Raw genomic sequence first — 5505 nt, 5'->3', positions numbered from 1 at the left:
TGCAAAAATAATTGCGGTTTTAGTTATTTTAAACTTTCTTTTACTTAAGATGCTCACCTTCTCTACTATATGAAACAGGGACTTCAGTCTCTTAATTTTTGCCGAGAGTTCTGCTTTCGTAGTTTATTCTTGATTATTTTAGATTGTCAAATTAAAGATGAATAAATAAATAAAATGAAAATTCAAGCGGTTTTATTATTTTAGTTCAAAATATCATCTGTCTCCCTGATTAGCGGCACCGACTGACCTTTACGTACAAGTATACGAACAAAGTCTCTAGCCTGAGAATAACCCAAGAGTCGGAGGCTTTGCTTATTATGAGAAAAAAAATTCTCCAACATATGCATTCCCTTATTTAAGCTACCGACATATAGACGTACATATACAGATATATACATAAGGCGTGCATATGCACTCATGCACATTATTACTTTAACTTTACTTTGGCCGGGCTTCCACCCGGTCTTCGAAGACAAAGCCATTTCGTCAAGCATCTCGATTCATCATTGCTACCTTCAGTACTTGGATAGAATCCAATCTTGAGTCCTTCAGGTTGTCGACAAATGTCAGACGAAGACTGGCATGCTTACCAGTACCATGCCGGGGATTCCAGAGAACAAGTTTTGATGCTTCTTCTGATGTGCGGAGACGTAATTTCCTGCTTTTGCGGGTTACTTTTGGCATTGGTCATGTGCTGTTGTCATTTCGCATCCAGAGTAGAAGCCATCAAATTTCGTCTTTGCTTCCTTGGTATGTGTACATGTTTTGCTGCCTTGCAAGAGCACTAACTCACAGTAGCAAGGAACAGTCTGATTTGTGTTCCTCTTGACAATCTTGAATTCATATTCTCTTAAGTTTGTGACACACTACACAATCTTCTGCTTTTCTGACTTTGAAGTCAATATTGGTGCTGTTTACCAAACTGCCAAGATACCTGAATTTCCCATATCAGGCACATATACATAGAAAGCAACATTTGTATAAAGCAGATGTTTATATTTGATCGTAAAGACAGTGTATCGGCAGTGATATTCCTTGATGATGAAGTCATATTCTTCAGAGCTGCATGAGCAAAAATAAAGATAAACAAAGTTTTCAATAAAACACCAAAAGTAGATTTGAATTCATAACCAGTTATCTCACCCATTCGATCATCACGCCATTACTCATAATCAAGATGATCGCTAATATAGAGTAAGCATATCATTAAAGTGTTATTATTTTTTTTCTATTCTAGGCACAAGGTCCGAAATTTTTGGGGAGAGGGCCAGTCGATTAATTTATCAACCCCGAAAGGATGAAAGGCAAAGTCGACCTCGGCGGAATTTGAACTCAGAACGTAAAGACAGACGAAATACCTATTTCTTTACTACCCACAAGGGGATAAACACAGAGAGGACAAACTAGGACAGACAAACGAAATAAGTTGATTATATCGACCCCAGTGCGTAACTGGTACTTATTTAATCGACCCCGAAAGGATGAAAGGCAAAGTCGACCTCGGCGGAAATTGAACTCAGAACGTAAAGACAGACGAAATACCGCTAAGTATTTCGCCCGGCGTGCTAACGTTTCTGCCAGCTCGCCGCCTTATCCTTAAAATCAATAATGTTTAAGATAAGTCAATGATAAAATACAAATATATTCAAAAGTAGGATTACACACTGACTTTAAAACTGATGTATCAATTTATACTAACTGGACACGTGAAAAATTCACAGAAAAATAAAAAATGTAAGCATCTGTAAACAGTGTACTGCTGCCATGAGTAATGTTTGTATATTATAACCTGTCATTACGTTCTGAGTTCAAATTCTGCCGAAGTCAACTTTGCCTTTCGTCCTTTCAAGGTCGATAAATTAAGTACCAGTTGTGTACTGGGGTCGATCTAATCAACAGGCCCCCTCATCACAAAAATTTCAGTCCTAGAAAAGTATATTGTGATAGTTACAGAATATAGAAAGTAATGTAACACCAATGACTATACAATCCAACCAAAATATCTCAGTTGCACAAACGTAAACGGAATTACTATTTAACCTTAAAATACATCGTACATATTCAAAGAACCTTAATGTACAAATTGAAATGCAAAAGAACGAAATAATAAATGGATTTATGAATGAAAGTTTGGTAATTGTGTTGATTTCCACCACGCGACACTTATTATTGCAAACCCAAATATATATATATATATATATATATATATATATATATATATATATATAATATATATATATATATATATATATATATGTGTGTGTGTGTGTGTGGTGTGTGTGTGTGTGTGTGTGTGTGTATGTATATAATAATAATTTTAGGGAATATATCCAAATTTACAGTGGTTTTTATCTCTAATTTAATATATATATACTGATGAGCATAGAATGCATATTCTGCATTAATTGCGAAATCACAGGTGATATGTAACTAAATTCTTTTTTTAAATGACTTGCTTTGAAGTTTTGCACTCGGTAAAATTTGTTTATTTTATTAGTTTTGACCGCAAGGGTCCCTCCTAGCGTGCGGTATCTATGAATAGTAGTACACTCTATATAATATATATATATATATATATATATATTATATATATATATATATATATATATTATATATATATATATATATATATACGTATGTCTCAAGTTTTAGCTGTAATTCATGGGGCCAGCTTTGTCATATTCTGCGTGAGGCCGAATCTCCCTGAGAATCACGTTAATGTTATTCATGTCTGTGGAGCACTCAGCCATTTGTGAGTTAATTTTATCCTCGTGTATTAATGAAAAGTGAAATTGATAGCCAATATTTGCTGCGTCTTTATATCTACGTATGAAATTTTCTTTGGATTTATGTATCTACTGTTTCTCTCACTTTCGCTCTTTCTCTTTCACTTCCTTTGTGTCCCTATTCTCCCCCGCTTTTGATTTAACAATGTATATATGAATCTATGTATCTACTTCTGTTGTGATGTGATAAACATTTATAAACACAAAACGAACGCCGTCACCACTCACTGTCTATTTCACTCTCTCTCTCTTTCTCTCACTCTCCCACTTTCTCTCACACTCTCTCTTTCTCGCTCTCACTCTCTTTCTCACTCTCACTCTCTCTCTCTCTCTCTCTCTCTCTCTCTTTCTTTCTTACTTCTTCTCTGTCCTCCCGTCTCTCGCTTTGCCACTCCTTTGAAGTAAGTGTGACACACACAACAGGTATGTACAAAAATTAATACTCTAGCAAAAAGTTAGCGTATTAATATTATTGATAACAATGAAATTTATAATCGATCAACTTCAGTTAGACATTCAATTACAAGTATATATTTAAGTATACACACAGTAAGTTAATAAAGCAGATGATGATGTTAAGATATACTTCTAATTAGCAGACGACAAGCTTTTCCTTCTGTTATGGTGTAATTCTAAAGTGTTATGTCAGTTTTGTTGAGATAGACGAATAAATCTTCAGACCTCTTTGTTTTCGCCGTCAGTGTTTATATGAACACAAAGATTTTATCACATGCACACACACACACACATACGCACCCCGCACACACGCACACGCAAACGCGTGCGCACACACACACACACACATTCAGGAATAGAAGTTCTTAGTGGCATACAGAGTACAGTATTAACAAAAATAGTAAAAAAAAAATAGTCATAAGTAATGGTGGTATCATTTATTTAATTATATACAAATATATAATGTCTAGACATACGGCCTAAATGCGGTCTATCTTGTATTTTGTTACGTTATTTAGCACAGGAGAATAGTTATTTTGTGTTTTATAAATGGATTATTCTTTTATTCTTTTATTTGTTTCAGTCAATTGACTGCAGCCATGCTGGATGTTTAAATAATTTTTTTGTCTTATATAAAGATGTTGAAATTGTAAGTTGTAAAACTCTAAACGAAATGGCAGATGCGAAAAACTTACATATATGTTTCAATACATGCCCCTAGGTGATTCGTTATTCTAAGCATTTGGTCATATGCTAAGAATTGGTATCGTCTCTATATGCGTATGTATGTATGTATGTATGTATGTATGTATGTATGTATGTATGTATGTATGTATGTATGTATATATATATAATATATATATATTATATATATATATGTCTTGAGTTGTAGCTGTAATTCAAAGGGGCCAGCCTTGTCATATTCTGTGTGAGTCTGAATCTCCCTGAGAACTACGTTAATGTTATGCATGTCTGTGGGGTACTCAGCCATTTGTGAGTTAATTTTATCCTCGTGTAGTAATGAAAAGTGAAATTGACATCCAATATTTGCTGTGTCTATGTATCTACGTATGAACTTTTCTTTGGATTTATGTATCTGCTGTCTCTCTCACTTTCTTTCTTTCTCTTTCACTTATTTTGTGTACCTATTCTCCCCCGCTTTTGATTTAACAATGTATATATGAATCTATGTATCTACTTCTGTTGTGATGTGATAAACATTTATAAACACAAAACGAACGCCGTCACCACTCACTGTCTATTTCACTCTCTCTCTCTTTCTCTCACTCTCCCACTTTCTCTCACACTCTCTCTTTCTCGCTCTCACTCTCTTTCTCACTCTCACTCTCTCTCTCTCTCTCTCTCTCTCTCTTTCTTTCTTACTTCTTCTCTGTCCTCCCGTCTCTCGCTTTGCCACTCCTTTGAAGTAAGTGTGACACACACAACAGGTATGTACAAAAATTAATACTCTAGCAAAAAGTTAGCGTATTAATATTATTGATAACAATGAAATTTATAATCGATCAACTTCAGTTAGACATTCAATTACAAGTATATATTTAAGTATACACACAGTAAGTTAATAAAGCAGATGATGATGTTAAGATATACTTCTAATTAGCAGACGACAAGCTTTTCCTTCTGTTATGGTGTAATTCTAAAGTGTTATGTCAGTTTTGTTGAGATAGACGAATAAATCTTCTTTGTTTTCGCCGTCAGTGTTTATATGAACACAAAGATTTTATCACATGCACACACACACACACATACGCACCCCGCACACACGCACACGCAAACGCGTGCGCACACACACACACACATTCAGGAATAGAAGTTCTTAGTGGCATACAGAGTACAGTATTAACAAAAATAGTAAAAAAAAAATAGTCATAAGTAATGGTGGTATCATTTATTTAATTATATACAAATATATAATGTCTAGACATACGGCCTAAATGCGGTCTATCTTGTATTTTGTTACGTTATTTAGCACAGGAGAATAGTTATTTTGTGTTTTATAAATGGATTATTCTTTTATTCTTTTATTTGTTTCAGTCAATTGACTGCAGCCATGCTGGATGTTTAAATAATTTTTTTGTCTTATATAAAGATGTTGAAATTGTAAGTTGTGTAAAACTCTAAACGAAATGGCAGATGCGAAAAACTTACATATATGTTTCAATACATGCCCCTAGGTGATTCGTTATTCTAAGCATTTGGTCATATGCTAAGAATTGGTATCGTCTCTATATGCGTATGTATG

Source organism: Octopus sinensis, linkage group LG3 (assembly GCF_006345805.1).
Source record: "Octopus sinensis linkage group LG3, ASM634580v1, whole genome shotgun sequence".
NCBI lineage: Eukaryota > Metazoa > Mollusca > Cephalopoda > Octopoda > Octopodidae > Octopus > Octopus sinensis.
The sequence above is the reverse complement of the archived record's forward strand: the minus strand, read 5'-3'. Positions refer to the sequence as shown.